Source organism: Numida meleagris, chromosome 3, assembly GCF_002078875.1.
Source record: "Numida meleagris isolate 19003 breed g44 Domestic line chromosome 3, NumMel1.0, whole genome shotgun sequence".
Classification (NCBI taxonomy): Eukaryota; Metazoa; Chordata; class Aves; order Galliformes; family Numididae; genus Numida; species Numida meleagris.
In genome coordinates this window covers 64,171,800-64,189,459 of record NC_034411.1, presented here as the reverse complement: position 1 = coordinate 64,189,459, position 17,660 = coordinate 64,171,800, and the positions used below count along the sequence as shown (strand labels likewise).

Below are 17,660 nucleotides of genomic sequence, written 5' to 3'. Positions count from 1 at the left end.
TAGAGGTAGATTATCTGGAAAGCAGCTTTGCAGAAAAGGGCCTGGGGGTCCTGAGGGACAGCAAATGAACATAAGCCACAATGGTACCCTTTCAACAAAGAAAGCCAGCAGACTCTTGGGCTGCATTAGGAGAATTATTGCCAGCATGCTGAGGGAGTTTTACTTTCCCTGGGAATGGGCTGCCCAGGGTGTTTGTGGACCCTTTCCTTGGGGATATTCAAAACAAGACTGCACGAGACCCTGAGCAACCTGCTTTAATGGGGTACCTGGACTATGGGCATTCCCACCTTACCTACACATTGATTCTGTGGTTCTGTGATTCCTAACTTCCAATAGTTTCCTTTATAAACAAAGATGGAGGAAAGTACACAAAATAACAGGAAGAAGGTTGAATTGGGTCATTCTCATTCTTGATCTTAAAGCTGATTATAGGATCAAATGAATTCAAGATATATAGCCATACAAAGAATAAATAAAAATTAGCACTGCGTTGTCTCATTCAGTGAAGATGCCTATCAAGGTTAGAAATAATAGTGATTTCATTCTTAGAAGCTTGAAAAGATATAATTTGTTGTATATTTACCCTGACACTGTTTAATAATACATGACATAAAGCTGATAATTACAAAGAATTCCATAGAGAGTCTAAAGGCAAGAAATAGTAAAGGAACAATTCCTGAAGTACAGCATAAAAAAAAATGTGTCTTCAAATTGATATAACTCATGATACATCAGTTTAAAGTTATATATAAAGTTGTTAGGGAAAATGAGGAAACATCTGAAATTTCTTTAGCTATAAAATATGAGCTCTGTAGAAATCATCATGACAGTTATATTTAGAAAGCTCAGTGTGCATTGTATGATATCGGTTTCTGAGTAAGCATAATCTTGTATGTAGAACAAAGTATCAAAAGGAAAGCAAAAACTGAGTAGAACAATATTTTCAGCCTCTAACACTAGATCAATAGATAGAAAAGATGCCAGGAGGTGAAATGGCAGCTGTGCATTTTCTGCGCTAAACTATAACACTTTGATCTTCATGGCAGTGAAGGTAGATCATCTGTGACTACATTTGTAAGTCTCAGTTTTCTTATTGCTGAAATTATTTTTTTCAGTGGTGACCTGATTTCTTTTATACCTTTCATTTTCAGTTCTATTCTGTGTTTTAAAACAAGCACATTTGATAACTAAAACACTCTTCATCTGGCTTATTGTTGCCTGTTTGTGTTGTAGTTTTCCAAGGCTATCAGATAGAACACATCCTGGTAATTAGTATATTTACAAAAATGTAAACCTGTAAGGCACCAATCTTATTAACTCCTGGTATTAAAAAAGGCTTTGGCTAGGTAACTTCTCTTAACTGGAGGGCAACCAAGATTATGAGAATTGCTGGAGGATCTCCCATATGAGGAAAGGCTGAGAGACCTGGGACCCTTCAGCCTGGAGAAGAGAAGGTTGAAAGGTGACTTAATCAATATTTATAAATAGCTAAAATGCAGGGAGCAATTGGATGAGGTCAGATATTTTTCAGTGGTGTGAAGTGATAGGATAAGGAGCAATGGCCAAAAACTGGAACACAGGAAGTTCCATACAAGCATGCAGAAGAATTTCTTTACAATGAGGGTTACAGAGCACTAGAAGAGGCTGTGGAGTCTCCTTTTCTGGAGATGTTCAAGACCAATCCAGATGCCTACTTGTGTGACCTGCAGTAGGGAACCTGCTTTAGCAGTTGAGTACAGCAGCTGTACTCAGTGATCTCTAGAGGTCTCCTCCAATCCCTGCAATTCTGTGATTCTGTGCTTGTAAACTTCAGAAACTGACTGGAAAGAAAAATCGAAAAGTTGGATTTCTGGGAGCATGTCTGAAAACAGTGCTGCTTCGTGTGATAATACAGTCTCCATTTCTTAAGTCTGCAGCCCAGGGAGCAGGTTCACCCTGTTCAATTTCCTTGGATACTTTCTTCTTTCTGTATTGCCTGTGGACAAGACACTAGAACAGTAATGGGTTTTTTTGAATGCATTGATATTTCCATGATACCTTAACGTTATATTTTCCTCTGTTTTTTTTTTTTTTTAATGACTTTTTTAAAGCTTGTATATATAAAGAATGCATGCTTAGCTGGAGGCAATTCCAGCTAAAAATTAGCTCCTTCTGCCTCATTATGCTACCATTTCATGCATCTCTGAAACTCCACATTACACTCTGAACAGCTTCCTACAGGAAATTTGTTGCCATAAGGCATCAATCAACATATCTTGTGATTAACCTCATACTACAAAATAAAAATATGTCCAAATCGTCTTATGAAAATGGCTTGATGTGTGCAGCATAGACTTTCAGACATTTACTATGTCAGATTCAATGCATATTTATATTGATCTATGATCTGTCCTGGCACTGAGTGGAAAAAAAAACCAACATGAAAATAAATTTCACCGGATACAGTACGACAGCCTGTAGTAATGTGAAAAACCAAACTACAATCTCTTGGTGTGCAGATTTCATGCAGCCTGGAGTCACTTCTTCATCATTATATTGCTGGGTTTGGACATGTCTGGACAGCTGGCTTTTGGAGAAATGGCAAAATTACAGTGCAGAACAGCTTTAGGAGAGGACAGCAATGGCAGGTGAGCAGATGAAATGTGATTCCTACCAAACAGCCAACAGAAAAAAAAATAAATAAATCTCAAAGACTGGAAGAAATCATGCATGAAAGAGAAAATTAACAGGTAGACTAGGACAACAGTAAATCATTTTCCAGAGCCTCAGAATAAATAAAACAATCCTTCTTCATTTAATATCAAGTGAGCATAATTTGTAGAGAAGCAGAATAATTTGCTTAAGGCATTTTAGACAGTTTTTCCGTATCAGCAATAGTTAGATGTCTTTTAAATTGTGCATTTCCTATAACTATTTAATTTGATAAGGCCTCAAAGGAGACTGTGAAGAGAAGGTAATAGTTCTGGGGTAAAGGGGAAAGTAGGCTTTTTAAAAAATGGGTGAGAGAGAGAAAAAGAAGAAATGTGCAGTTTCAGAGGGATAACACAACGTTGTTTAAGGAAGGACTGAAAGAGTAAGTTGCTCCAGATTACGGCTACAGTCATTTCATTCTTCTGTGTCTGATATCTGATCTTTCTAGATTTTATTGGTATTTTAATTTTACATTGGGAATATATCTTTCTATGTAACTGTGCCAAAACTTAATTTGTAGTACATAAACAACAGAACAAATTTCATCTCCTGATATCAGAAAATGTAAGTGCTACTGATAGAGAGTGATACTGCTTTATCCTCAAAGAAAGTAAAAATGACCTCACTGGTTCAGATAGGAGATTTGTCCTATCTGAGGCAAGAGCTTAAGTAGAAGGCAGATTTGTAGTGCTGCTTCTCCAAAACACTACTTAATTTGTGAAGTAGAGTCTTTAATAGGAAGTGAATATATTGAAGTAGTTAATAGGAAGTGAGTATATTGAAGTACTTAATAATACTTGATGACTTTTTTTTCCTATTCATTTGCTCTATTCATAGTTGTGGAGCTGAAGTTGATGTAAATACTTTCATTTACATTAACTATATCATCTGGGACTGACAGCTTCATTATTAACCCAAGATAATTAATTGTTCCTGCCTGGGAATCGAATTTTGACTGGTTTTAAGTCTGAACAGTACTCCATCTCTCAGTGAGCTAGAGGCTTTTTAATGGGACTGCTGTGCGTATTAAAGCACTCTCTGAAGTTCTGGAGTGACTGTGTCCCAAGCATAGCTCCTGGCTTACTGAAGCCACACAGATTACAACTTGTAACATGCTCTCACAGGGGATGTTCTCAGCTCAAGTCAGTCACAAGTGCCTGCATGGAGAATATGGCACAGATCTATCCCCAAAGTCAGTACCTTTCTCTGTATCAGGTTTCTAGTCATGAAATATGATACGGTACCATCCAACTTCACCTGTTTTGTCTAAATAGAAACTCAGAAGAGCAACTTCTGTATTCTGTGCATTTGCACAATCTTTAGCACAGCAGGGCTAAATGTTAAGAGGAAAAAATGCATAAAGCTGTTTCTCACCTTAAGAAAGTGTATTTCTTTTTCCATCAAACATATATTTAAATGCAAACAGCAACCAGAAGTTCATCAGGCCATAGAGCACAAACAAATCCCAGGAAATACACTCTGTTCCTACATGTATCTGCTTTATATTCACATATTTATACAAAGCAACAAGGCATGCCATTCTAATCAACTTGTGATATGAAGGATAGAAACAGTGTTCTGCACACGTCTGCAAAGCCATAACACTCAGAGAAGGCACTACACTAATCATTACCACCATACATGGTAAGTGTAGAAAGATTTTTTATCTTGATTAATGGTTTCCTCTTTCCCTCTTCCCTAAATAAACCTTGGAATTTGTGAGCAGTGGTAAAAACTATCTAACATTTCTCTCCACTCCACTCACCAGAAAAGACAGTGTGGTGCTTTGTGCATGTGGAACACAGTGATAATACATAAACCTCTGACTAGCTCTTCAGAAATATGATTGCCAACAGCTATTTCAACCATTGGTTCCTGTTCATAGTGCAAAAAATAATTCAAGGATATAAAACAAACTTGTTTGCAAGTGTATATGAAACATTAATAGATAAATTCTGATTTCAGAATCAAAAATCAAATACAAGTCTTTTTTCATAAACTTGAATTTAAATGAAATCTTGACCAAAACAGCAAATTTATGAATCTGTTAAGCAAGAATTTCTAGACCTCCCCTCCCCTATAATTCTATAATCATTTCTTCTTTCATAGTCACTACTTTTTTTCACCAAATCAGAATGAGAGCCTGATACTATTTTCACATTTTATCCATTTTATTTCTACATTCTAATAAGGGAAATATTTTAGCCTAGATTTTATCACAAGCAGTCTCCCCTCTGTCTACTTCCAACAGTTTCTGAAAGAACAGTTCAATTGCACAAATTTGATCTGATGAGACATATTTACAAAATTTGATGTAATCTGCACATTGGAGGTGTTGCACAAAATGGACATCTCACCTCTCTGGAGAGTATTCTGTCTGCACAGTGACCTGAGTGAGAGAGAATGAATGTTTTAGAACTGACAGACATTAATCCCAAAACTCTGCTGACTTCCCTGGCCATTAAACCCTGCCAAGGAAAACATTTTCATATATTTTTGTAAGGGTTGCAGCCATATCAACAGCTTTATAGTCCACAGTATCTACTGTGGAAAAAGGAACAAATTGGGATTCCTATATTTGTTCATCAGAAGCCACATGAATCACTAAGAAATATAAATGCATGTAACACATTAGAACTTGTTTAAAAAGAAATGCCAGACTTTGAAAGGTACCTTTGTTTCAAACAATTTTCATGTTATGATTTTGGAAAACACTTTGAAGATGACAATTACCCAGGAAAAGGTTAAAATTTGGTTTCAAGTAATAATCACAATCTTGTTTTCTCATCTCTTTTTATACACATCTCTGCAATATTTTTTGCTCTTCTCCACAGAGAAAGTGGTAGTATTCCATTTCATTTTATTCAGGTGCATTTCTGTTGACAGTGAGGTTTGCATTTCATGCAGGTTATACAGAGGACTGGGAGACAATATAATGTCTGGTACTGCAAAGCATGAGAATGTGCTCTCCGGTTGGATGCAATGTTTTTTAGTTTAACATACTGTGTATATGCTAATGAACAGTGGAAGAAGCAAACTGTCAGAAAGGTATTTCCTGCAAAGCTTTGCTGTCTCTGACATGCAGGAAGGAGTGGCACTGGCAGACTGGTTAGTCTGCAAAAATACTACATCTGTGGATGGAAGCTCTCAAGCATTTCAGGAGTGCAAGCTAGAGTTTCCACCAGTAGACAACTCCTGCCCTCAACAGTGTTTCACCCACATCTAGTCCCTGCTGAAACCTTCTGGGCTTCCTATGTCCTAGTACCGCTTACATTTATATCTAGAGAGATCCTGGGAAGCAGAGTTGTTCTGCTCTGGGAAAGGAATTTTTCTGTCCTTTCTTGATGAGGAATTTGGCTGCAATGAAAGCATGAACATGGGGTACGGGAGACAAAAGCTGAAGACTACTTCCGTGTTAGTGTACAGACGCAATTCTCTGTCTTTTCTGAAAGTAAATGAGGTTGAAATTCCCACTAAACTAATCTGCACACAGAACTATTGTAGCCCTTTGAAAATGCAGTATTACTTTCAGCTTTGTTGTTGCTGTGTGTCTGGACTTTTGATCTTTTTACTTCTTCATTTTAAAGCTGTCCTCTATTGACTTCGCAAAAGTCAAAGAAATCAGCAGAAGGCTCAGATTTAATTTGAAACATTTCTCATTTTGAGTTTCATCGTTCAAATCCTCTGAACTGATTTCTTCATCCCTTATGACTCTTCAAAGTCTCAGAGGAAAACCGCTCCCAGGCCAAAGGAATACATCTATAAATCTTCAAAATCCTGTATCTAGGCCTTTTTCATCTGTTGTAAACCTTCAGCTTTAAAAGGTGAGTAATCATCCTTGCCCTAATAAAGTTGGTAATGTAATTTGAAATGAAATTTCATTCATCTCTTTTTTGAAGGAGCAATACTATTTGAAAATGAAATAGCAAGCATTTGTTTGACAGTTACTCCATTATATTAAAGTCATCCTTCCTGCAGTCATACAAACAGCAAAATGTGAAACAGTGATATCTTTTGCCCAAAACTACCACTTGGTAATTGCACAAATCTTTTGCAAATCTTTTTTTTTTTTTTTAGATTATTTGATTTAGGTCATTACTAAAGTGAGCAACGTCTCAAGATTCTTCTTGAGATTCTTCTTTCTTGACAAAATCAAATTCTACTCTTGCATTTTATATGACTTCTGAGGAGACAGTTGTATAAACTTAAGGGTGATGACATAATGCTTCAGCTGAAGGTGTTACTGCACAATACAGACCCTTATAAATAAACTGCTAGTCATGGAGCAGTAGCTGAGTGCGTAATGAAATCATAAATATACCTACATCTTATCCAAGATGCCTTTAATGCAAGTGTTAATTAGTGAGTTTTCACAGCTTCAATATTAAATGACTATAAGGCAAAGAGTTTAGAAAAACAATCCTTTCCTAGTACACAGAGGGAAACTGCTGTGCAACAGCAGTGAAACCCACTGGTTTACATTTTTGGCTAGCGCAAATCACCAGAATAATGCAGCTAGTGACTTTAGTCTTATTTGCCCTGCCTGGTGTGAGCATTCTCCAGCCACACTGCATTCCTCTACAAAAGTTTATGACAGCAAATATTCTGTTTCTCTTTGTTTCTGTTATTTTTATTGACAGTGGAGATTTGCTGCTTTATACAAACTAAGGCTTCGAGCCTGCGTAAATGCTGCACTGTTTCTATTTGTACGTGATTGACACTCACAATTTGATTTCCTGAGCTCTAAGACTATTTTCAAACATCTTGAAAGTATGCAGCAACCCCCCCCCCTTTTTTTTATCATGTGCTTCTTGTATTTGCTTGCAACAATTTCCATAATTTACTTATTTTTTAAAAATAAATATATTCACTTGTTATAAGATCATAGAATCATAGAATGGTTTAGCTTGGGAGGGACCTTGAAGATCATCTAGTTCCAACTCCCTCCTATAGGCAGGGACACCTCCCTCTAGACCAGGTTGCTCAAAGTCCCCATCCAGCCTGGCCTTGAATGCTTCCAGGGAGGGGGCATCCACAACCTCACTGAGCAACTTGTTCCAGTGTCTCACCACCCCCACATTAAAGAATTTCTTCCTAATATCAAGTCTAAATCTACCCCCTTCCAGTTTAAAGTCATTTCCCCCTGCCCTGTTGCTACCTGCCCTTATAAAAGGTCCCTCCCCAGATTTCCTGTAGGTGCCCTTCAAGTACTGGAAGGCCGTTCTAAGGTCTCCTCAGAGCCTTCTCTTCTCCAGGCTGAAGAGCCCCAGCTCTCTCAGCCTGTCCCCATAGGGGGGGGGTGCTCCAGCCCTCTGATCATATTTGTGGCCCTCCCGTGGACCTGCTCCAACAGCTCTATGTCCTTCTTGTATTGGGGACTCCAGAACTGGATACAATACTTCAGGTGGGGCCTCACAAGAGCAGAGTAGAGCCACTGCCTGAAAGATCTAAGCATTAGATCCCACTACCTGTGTTTGAATCCTAGTAAAAAGCTATTAAGCCAGGCAATCAAATTGCTCTTTCTGTTTTCAACCACTGTGGAAATTGGTAAACATATGTCATTCATGCCTGTGACTTTGGCAAAATAAATAAATAAAAAATAAAGTGTAGTCTAGGTGAATTACTTTTTAGGGCTTTTGTTTGTTTGTTTGCATTCTAGAAAGATATCTAACCAAGTATTCTGTACCAGAGAAAGAAAGAACCTATGGCCCCTTCAGACAATGAATGAAACCTGAGAACAAATTTTTTGAAATTAGAAATCTGAATAAATATTCAAGTTAATCATGGTCAGCCCCTGCTTTTGGAAAATAACCCAAATATTTTGTGTATGCTATCTGCTCACTGGGTTAGTTGCACTAGTTACAAATGCAAGCAGATGGCCTCTCTCACCGTAGTCAAAACACTTGCTTATGATATACATGACTGTTCCAATGGTACTGAATGTATGGTTTTGCTTCAACAAATATATAATATCCTCAATTTGCATTCTTAAAATGTATTAATATTAATCACACTTAGAGGTACATTGCCAGAAAAGGAGGCTCATTTCATTTTTAAGAATACTTCAATATGTGCTAGAATATGTATTCAGAGTTGCTCTAGTTTAATAGTAGAAATGCCCCAAGACATGCAGGAAGGCTTTTGAATACTGTAACATCTGATTAATATTTAAGATCTAAAGAAAATTGTTAAGGTAGCTGAAGAAAATAAAAGGAATCAAATACACAGAAGCATTTCTTTCCCTGGAAAGCATCTCTTTCCCTGGAAAGGGAAAGAAATCATTTTTTTTCCCTGGCTTTTTACCAATGGAATTCTGAGCAATGTCTTACCAGATGTGAATATATCAGGCTCTTTTAAAGTAGATAAATACTAAGCATTCAACGTGTGTGATTTGCAGCTGTTGTAACCAAAAGAGATATTTCAATTTCATCATATTTTCTTAACATTTATAAATAGATTTTATGGTTTTCCTCATTTAAAGAAACCTGGAGTGAAAGTGATATACAAGGGCTGCTCTGAAAGTAATGCCTCCTATTTTATTATGTCAGCCCATAATGTCAGAGGCAGATGTTTATATATATTGTAGTAGAGGTTGAATGTTCCTGCCAATATTCTGTTACATGTTGTTGCCATGTGACAGAGGGCAGCAGAGGGGCAGTCTGACAAAATGGCGTCTGACATGGGAGTGCATATGAAGGAAAGGTGTTTCACTGAAATCCTTGATGTGGAAAAAATGGTACCCCTTGATATACATCAATGCATGCTGAACGTTGATGGAGACCAAACAGTGGATGTGAGCACAGCGAGGTGGTGTGTGGTGCGTATCATTAACACCGTCATAGTAGCCTGTGAAACAGAGGTTCACCTCTGTTGGTGCAGATATTTAGGAGCACAGCATGCAGGCTTTTGCTCACCACTGGCAAAAATGCACAAAAATGGTGACTAGTTGAAAAAGTGCGTTTTGTGTCTGAAAATTTGCTCTATAAAACAGTATTATTGTGTTTGTTGTAGTGGCTGTAATTTCCATGGAAATAAATAGAGGCACTTTCAGAGTGACCTATGTAATTTGCAGTAATATTTTAAATGATTGTGCTGAATAGCAGTTACAATTCCATCATCTAAATAGTTTTTTAACAGCTGTTCATACAATGAGTAATACAATAAGCTGTAGATATTTTACTAGTAATTTTATTTTTTTTACATGAATATATGTTTACGATTGTTAATTAGTTAATTGTTAATTGCTAATTTGTTAATTAGTGCTTTCTATACCTTCTCCTCCTTTTTCTTATTAGTGGCTTCCTGGAAAATGATTTCAGCTTTCTTTGAATAGATTCTTTATTCACAGTTATAGCTTAATTTCAAGAGTTTTTCATTTGCAGTTCATAAACAGTTAAAAGTATCTGCCTACTGAGGGTATGTAGGCTGGGCAAGTTTTTTGGAACAGTGTCTGTCTTCCTACTGGATTTCTGTAGTGCTTTTACTGTAATGCAACTAGAAGCTGAAGAACATGTATTAATGAATCATCCTCACTTGTAAAGGAACCTGAATAGGTGAGATGAATCACTCCCTGGAGATCCCTCCTCAGAAGATGAGAGCTAGAGGGGTGACAGCATGGATCAGGCAGCTAACTTTCAGAATACTAATGCTAAATGACAAATTTAAACCAAATAGCATTAAATATTTTAATAAGAGCTCACAATATTTTCTATTTTCCATGCAATTGGTTATTTGAGAAAGTTTTTTTCTTTCAGTAATACATTTACATCGAAAATAATCTTTAGTAGCTCAGAATTACTAACCTTAAAATTAAATAGTTATTAATATCATGAAATTTTATATTAATGTGCAGAATATTTCCATATGAAGTCATAAATTCATCTGACCTGACATGAACTTTTCACTGAGGAGATCCAGCTGTAGACAAAAGGAAGAGAAAGGCAATTCAGAGACACCATTCATCCCAATGTGAGTTAAACAAGAAGTTTGTCTTCTGCCCTATGTTTGAGTGATGAAACAGGGTGTTGTGAGCCCCCAGATTTATCATTCTAAATCATCTCAACCAACCTCTGTCTTTTAATTAAGAATTATAAAAAGAGCCTAGAACAAGTAAGTAATTGTTTTAAACTTAGCATTTAAAGTTTAGGTGAAGATTACCATTTTATGATCTGTTTATCAGACATGAAGTGTGCAGCTGAGATGTTTGGAGAGCAAATGAACTTCATCAGTATTCCTAAGCAATCATTCATTTTCCTGCTGTTAAGGTTCCTTGTATTTGATACTGTGATACTTTCATGGCAGTTTCATTTCCTGGCAACTGATGTTCTGTGTAGTTACTTTGTAGGATGTAATTATTCTCACAGAATTTTGTTAGGAGGTAACATGCCAGAGACTTCTGAAGTGTGCAGTAAAATAGTTAAGTGAAGTCACTATAGTAAGTACCATTTAAATAAATGTATAGTGATTGACATTTTGATATTTGCACATAGTTGCTTGAATCATTTGTTTGCACATATGGAAATCATGTGGTTAAAATTATACTGAGAAAGATCAACACATGAATAGATCCCTGCCTACCTGCAGGATCCTCGTCTGTTTGGTATTTAGGATATTGAGCACATGTAAGTTCCTCTGAAATCAGACAGCTCTGGGCATAAAATTCAATGTATTTTGCTTATACAGCTATTCACCATCCTTAAATGAAAACTGCATGAGAAAATCCTAGGAGAAGAGGAAACAAAACTTAGTTTGTTTCAAACATCCCAAGAATCGGTGTGTTTCATACAAGGCCATACTTCCTGTAATGAAAAGGAAAACAGTTTGTTAAGAATGATTCTAACATTGCCTTTAGTAGATATGTCCCACGTTCTTAGTGTTCAGTATATCCTCTTTTTATATGCTCATGGAGTATGAGTAGAGACTATGTAGATAAAATTAGTGTTTAATAGACATTTTAACACTTCAAACACCTAAACCGCTAGAGATGTGCATCATAAAATAGTGCAGTTCCACTGAAGGCACCGGAGAGATGCAGAGTTAAATTATTACAGGTTTTGGCCTTGATTCTTTTAAAAGATTTTTGTTTTCATTATCCAAATATAAAGAGAAGTTGACTCAGCTCTGTAGTATCGACAACTCTAAGCACCTACTGTTAGTAAATGTACATTTTTTTTTTTTAATGCTTTTGGAGAAGGAGACAAAAGTACATGCTGTCAAGGACTTGTCAAGGGATATGTATGCAGAACTTGTAGGGACTTGTCCCAAAACACTTAGGGAACTCAGGCTCTGCAGTGGGGAAAGGGCTGTGCTTAGTGGACCTTATCAAAGGCTGGGGAAAGCATACATAACCCCAGTTGACAACAGAGCATGCATAGGGACAAGGTCAAATAAAGGTCAGGCATCCTGTGGGTTGCTCAGCATTGGTAACCACTGCAACCCTCAAGAATGCCCCCTACTAATTTCAAGAAAGTTCTTGGACCTAAGTAGCACATGTGTGAACAATGACACCACCCCTTAAGAACCCGAAGCTGCTCAATAAAAGCACCTGCTCTGAGAGGCTCCAGGTTGGCCCTCCATCCTTGGACCAAAGATCTGAAGGCTATTCTATAAAGGTAAAAGAAGAATATAAAGTAAACTCAAATCCACTAACCCAACTTCTTTATGAGTAACTCCTTTAAGGGTACATTTAGATAATACTGAGTTACAAAGGAAGTCCACTAGATGTACATAAGATGTCTGCACTGATATCACGTTAATATATATTATGATTATTGCCATTGTCATGAAAACTAGGCAAATTAATTAAAATAATCACTTAAAGTGTTTCTTCATTTACACAGCTTTTGAATTCTATCTAAATACTAATTATTCCTTTTCTTGTTTTCAGAGGATTCATTGTTTCCACTCAACTGTGCCTCCAAAGAGGAACCTGAATTGTAGCATACTCTGATAACAAGGAACACCTTAGGTGATGGTCCCCAAAAATCAAAAGTCAGTATTATTAGTCGCTATTAGAGCTGGTGAAATGGAGTGGATGATTTTGCAAAAAAAAAAAAGGAAATCGGGCTGCATCATGTTCTTTTCAATGTTAATGTTAATGTCTAGTAGCCAAAGATAGTTAACTGTTGATGATCCAGTCTTTTTAATGACATTACTTAGTTTGTTTTGATTTCTTTAATCATTTAGAAAGGCTAATCTACCCTGAAAGCAACTGCAGTACTTACCACTTCCTCTCTGAAACCTAGAACATTCATACTGAGATAATACTTACAGCAGACAACAGAGCATGTGGCCACACATCTGATGGGCAGAAATTATCTGTAAAGAGCTCTGAAGCTGACTTATCTCTGAGAATGTCCAGCACGCTTTTAACATTGCTTCTCTACAGAATTCATGTTACATTAATCACCAAAATACAGTGAATAATACTGGCAATATAGACCACAGGCATCAAGTTCCAGATCTGCCTCCGAGTTCCCCTAATTCAACAGATAAAGGCCTTAAACACAGAAGTACCTCAGGTCAGCACTACTGTCATCAGGAATAGAATGTGTGGCAAAAAAAAAAAAAAAAAAAAAAGAGATACTGGGTTCAAATCCTTTTCAGGGAGGTTTTAATAAAAACTGACAAGTCTCTGTGAGGTATTTCAGTGTTAACTAAGCTGAAATTTTAGTGAAATGGTGTTTCAGCTGTGAAGTTTTCAAGCTCTGACTTATTTCAGTTAAAACTGAAATACTGCCTGAAGTGTTTCAGGCAGATATACGTACTATGTAATATTTCCACTTGATTTCAAAAAAAAAAAAAAAAAAAAAAAAAAGGAGAATGTATAATAACAGACTATAATGCCAGGACATACCTTGTCTAACAAAAAAAAAAGGGTAATCGTTAGATCCCTATAATGTAGTTGCAGTCTTTGACAAATATGTTTAATATCTCATTGTCTACTGAAGTTATGATAACCCACTCATTAGGCTAAGGCATTGTTGTGAAATAACATTTTTTTCCTTACCAAACTACTAGTTACATGGATGCAACTTAAATTACCCCTTGTAATAAAATGTTAGTATAAATTATAATGAATGTATGAACAGATCTGTAAAGAAAATTAATGTATGTATAGCATAGCTGAGCAATCTATTTTATTAAATTGTTTTAGGCATGTGTTTAACACAACTATTATGAGCTGCAATAAGTACCATTCCAGGCTTTCCTAAATATATCTTGTTAAACTGTTTTTGTGGGAGGAAATTATATTTACTTGGCTCATTTCTCAAGTAGAAGGTTCTTGGGCTCCTGTACTCCTCTGGTCATACAGGAATACAGAAATCATCTAAAGGCTCCTGAAGTTGCCCTAGGAGGAATAATAACTTCATCACAGATTATAGCTTAAACTCAATTTTCCACAACATGATAGTTTATAAAATAATAGTATGTGCCCTGACATTTGTTGTTGATTCATGCTCAGCCTGAGGTAGAAAGTCTGCTGCTTTACGGGACAAAATGATGTTTCCTTGAATGAGAACAGTAGATGTCAACCATAAATGCAGGCACTACTACTTCAATTTTTAAAAAACATTGTTTGCTGTTATCCAAATATTCTGCAGATTCTATTGTACCTTTATACAGAGCAGTAACATCATCATATTATTTGCTGCAGTATGTGCCCAAAAAGTAAATATTGGATTACATGCTGGTTTCATACACAACAATATCATTCCAGAATAATGGTTCAAAACAGTGAAGCAATTTTCCTGAAACTAATCAGGTTGAGTTCATTTGTGACAGCAGAGAATTTAGCTGTACCTTGGCCATTTTTAGCTGTTCTTTTAGATCCAGAGTTCTGTAGAGGGAGAAAAGAACATCAAATGAAAATATGAACATAGCATTAACCCTTAAATAAATCCAAGGAGTGGCTGATTTCATATTAGATTTATCTAGTACAGACCAAAAAGTCTTTAGAAAGCTATTAACACTTTCTGTATGTGAGAAAGAATATAGAATGGAATGTTCAAGCTTCTTTTAATCACTTTGTTTTCTGCTTGACAAATTGAGACTCTATATACACAATACAGAATTTCTAAAGTAGAGTATATGAATGCCATCTTAAGACTTAAGTTGAAATAGAAATGTCTGAAAGAACTAGGGGTAGTTTAAGGATCTGTCCTAAAATTAGTTTAAAATCCAGACGAGGATTCATCCTGAGCTAGGATGAAGAAATCTCTTCAGATGCTCAGTATCAGAGGCATGCCAAAGGGCTGGCAGATGTGATACGGGACCTATGAAAGACACATGCTGCTGTAAAGAATCAGCTGAGAAATAAGGAAAATATCCTTGGGCATCTAAACTGCTCATCATTGCTTCTCTAAAGGAAATGAAATACTACCATTTTTGAGTGAGTTTTAGACATTCGATATTTTGAATCACAGTTAACTTTGATTTGATTTTTGGCATTGTAATAGTTCAAAGAAAGTCTGGTTTTACTGAAAACAACTTATCCCTATGACAAGATAATATTCCAGGGTAATTACTTGCAAGGAATAAAAAAAAAAAAAGATGACATCATTATGTTTTCTAAGTAGTTAAAGGCCATATTTCACCTTGTTCATTATAGTCAAAGGTATTTGAGAAAGGTTAGCTAACTAAAACTCTTTATTCTCATATTTTTCATAGCTTTGTAAATATGAGCTATATGACAGCTTGGGTATAAATATCCAGGGAATGGTCCAGATGACTCAGAAACTCAGATTTCTAGAGTGATTCTAAGCTCAATTTTTGTATGTAAATTTAACCTTGTGGTTTTCCACACTACTTTTTTAGTTCTCCTCTAGATGATGAAGCAACATTACTCTGTGTATACAATTTGAACAACTGTATTTTACGCTCTTGAATCCACTGTTGAGTCTGAATAATGACTGATATAACATTACAGGAAGCAAAACTAAATTGACTAAGCAGTATATAACTTCATATTTTGAATCTCCTGTCTTCTGTATGCTTGAGTACTGACTAAATGTTACACTAATGTTTCTTTATTTCTATTTAATATTAAAATGTATGTCCTACAAATCCCACAATGGTGTCTTTTTAGCCAAAGTAAAATTGGCAAATGCTATTCAGTATATTAATGCAAATATAAATATATTTGTTGAAAATATGTATCTGGAAATAAATACCAGAGTAATAGGTACACCTCTGCATGCTCAAAGAATTTCTTCTGAATTAAATGTCTTATGTAGAAAGCTTAGAAAGAACAAACTGGTAATTAATATGATTGAGGAAAAATAGCATTAAGAAGTAGCTCAATTGGGATGTTTCTGATTTCTTCCCATATGCACGAGAGACTTACGTTTCTGACTTTATAAACTCTTAGGGCAAATTTAGAACATTCTTTGAATATTTGTAAGCCTTAATAGTGTAGGTTCAAGGTCTATTTTAGGACTTTTTCAGGATTTTTCAGTGTTGAGAATAAGAAGTATAGATTTTCTTTAAACCTTATTTTCTTTTTGCATTTGTTGTAGTCTCTTAAAAGTTTGAGACTGTGATACAAAACCTTATCTGAAGAATGAAAAATAAAGAAGGATGGATTTTACTAACCACAAAAGAAGAAATATATGTAGCTGAACGCATACTGATCACCCTCGTGAAAATTAAATGTATCAAATGAAATGATCAAAAAATATTTTGAATGGGAAAAAAGAAAAAAACACTAGTGAATTGCTAACAAAATTCTGGGGAGAAGGAGAGTCTGTCTTATGAGAAGACTAAAATATCTTGGTTTATCTAGCCCAGAAAAAGGCTAATAGGAGATGTAACTACTATTAGATCTCATTTTAGAGAAAATACTGGAGGAGATATGCTTAAGCAAAAATATAATTGTAGTGGAAAATGTAATGAACTTAAATTATTCTGGATATACTTAAGCTAAAATATTTAAGCGGGTTTTTAGCCATAGAATGAATGAAATTCTTCATGTTGCAGTAGCAACTAGAGGAGTAGGTACATTTGCAGGGAAACAATAATAGCCATAAAGGAAGATAAGTGTATAGAGCAATACTCATTGTTAAAGGTGAAGTAAATACAGGTGTTGTAACTTGCTGCTCATCTCTACTTAAGGAAATCAGAAAATAAACCTCTCAAAATTCCAGCTAAAAATTTGCTTTGCCCTGTGCTTCCAGCTGTTAATCAACTTCCATCAACAACATCTTCCCTTATTTTAAAAAAAAGTTTGCCCCTGAAGGGCATCATGAGGCAGTGCTCAGCAATCTGTGGGATAGCAAATTGCCAGCAAGGGTTGCTCACATAGTAAAGGGATATATTTCCACAGTCATAGCACCACTAAGCAACCATTGGCTTTCCAGATGGAGGCCAAGTATTGTGTGGCCAGCCCAGGTCTGTCCATAAATGTCTCCAGGGCTGGCACTTTACTGAGACATCTGGGGAGAGAAACAGTGGAGCCAAGGACACGCAATGGAACTGCTGCAGAAAAGGATTCCAGCAAGGTCAGGGAAGAGCTGACAGAGTTCCTCTCCTCAACAGTTTCGTGGCTCCGCTCCATGGCCAAGAATCAGTCACACCATGTCAGTATCATGTTGTAACATTTATACCCTGGGAACCAAGAAAAGAATAAAGTCTTCAAATGCGGAAGGGTCTCAGTATCAGAAAATAATATCATGTTAGAAGCTTTCAGGTTAAGGTGAGGTACCCTTTTCAGGATGCCAGAAAACAATACTGAAGGTTTGGCTGTTATGGTGATGCAAGTTTTGACCTTCTACCCATCGTTCCAGGCCTCCAGGTAGCGGAGAACAGATCCTCAGGCACTAAGAGATGGGAAAACAGGGCATTCTAAGAAAGCAGAAGTTTCATGTATGAAAGGGAGAAACAAAATTATCTCTTTCATATATCTGTGTTACATGTTACATGTAACTCACCTATGTTACATTTCTGTGGCAGCACAACCTTAGTTTTTGAAT

At 36.2% G+C, this 17,660-nt stretch overlaps 1 long non-coding RNA gene across 1 annotated transcript; it reads left to right on the top strand.

Annotated features, from left to right (window-relative positions):
- Positions 10,042–13,224, top strand: LOC110397071. Its single transcript, XR_002437520.1, has 3 exons — positions 10,042–10,244; positions 10,544–10,659; positions 12,578–13,224. It is a non-coding gene; the product is annotated as an uncharacterized LOC110397071 (long non-coding RNA).